Genomic DNA, 764 nt, shown 5'->3' on the forward strand with positions numbered 1-764 from the left:
ATAAAGCAATCAACTCTTAAGTTACTATATGCCATTCTGGCGGTATAATAGAAGACCAATATGAAACTGAAACTAAAATCCTTTAATGCAAATATCCCTTTTTTTTAATAGTAATGAAATACTCTAAAAGCACCTTATAATTTTGGCAGAAATAAAAGAATCAGGAATGGCTCTAATTTTTAATGACCCAAAATTAATGTTCCAAAATTTTCTAGCAAGTCTATTCTTTGGAACTTGGAATACTTGTTCCTATTACATGATGATTTGGATCCCAAACACCCATGAGGCTGTAAAGTGGTATGTACACATACATGTAAAGTGGTGCTTAATCACTGTGGTCTATGGCAAAATCTGTTGAGTCCAACTTTAATAGTGCAAATCATAATTTGCGTTCTTCTAAATACTGGGGAGTGGGGATTGAAATTCCTACTTCAAGCAACAGAAACTATAACATGTTGGGATCCAGGGAGGGAGTTAAAGTATAGGGACAGGGCTTTCTATTTCTCAACTAATCTACTAAAGGTACAGAAAGATGCTCTTTAAACTCCTGAATACCTGAAATCAAAACCCTTAGGAAACTGCAAAAGGGCTGTAAAAGTCTCTCCTTTAGGTGGAAGGTAGAGGAAAGAAAAATCTCAAGGGTTAGCAAGAGGGAAAGAAGAGAGGTTATTACAGCCACCAGTTCATCTGGCTGGAGTTGTTCCAGGTGGTCATTTCCAGTGCTAAGAACGTACTTAAGGCAGGGACTGTACATGCATTTTTAA

The 764-nt window shown here is 36.6% G+C and overlaps 1 protein-coding gene across 1 annotated transcript in view; it reads right to left on the minus strand.

Annotated features, from left to right (window-relative positions):
- WDR17 (WD repeat domain 17) overlaps positions 1-764 on the minus strand; it is a 121,917-nt gene that overhangs the window by 62,142 nt on the left and 59,011 nt on the right. The gene's annotated exons all lie outside the window — the stretch shown is intronic.

This window comes from Propithecus coquereli, unplaced genomic scaffold (assembly GCF_000956105.1).
Source record: "Propithecus coquereli isolate 6110/MARCELLA unplaced genomic scaffold, Pcoq_1.0 Scaffold36, whole genome shotgun sequence".
Classification (NCBI taxonomy): domain Eukaryota; kingdom Metazoa; phylum Chordata; class Mammalia; order Primates; family Indriidae; genus Propithecus; species Propithecus coquereli.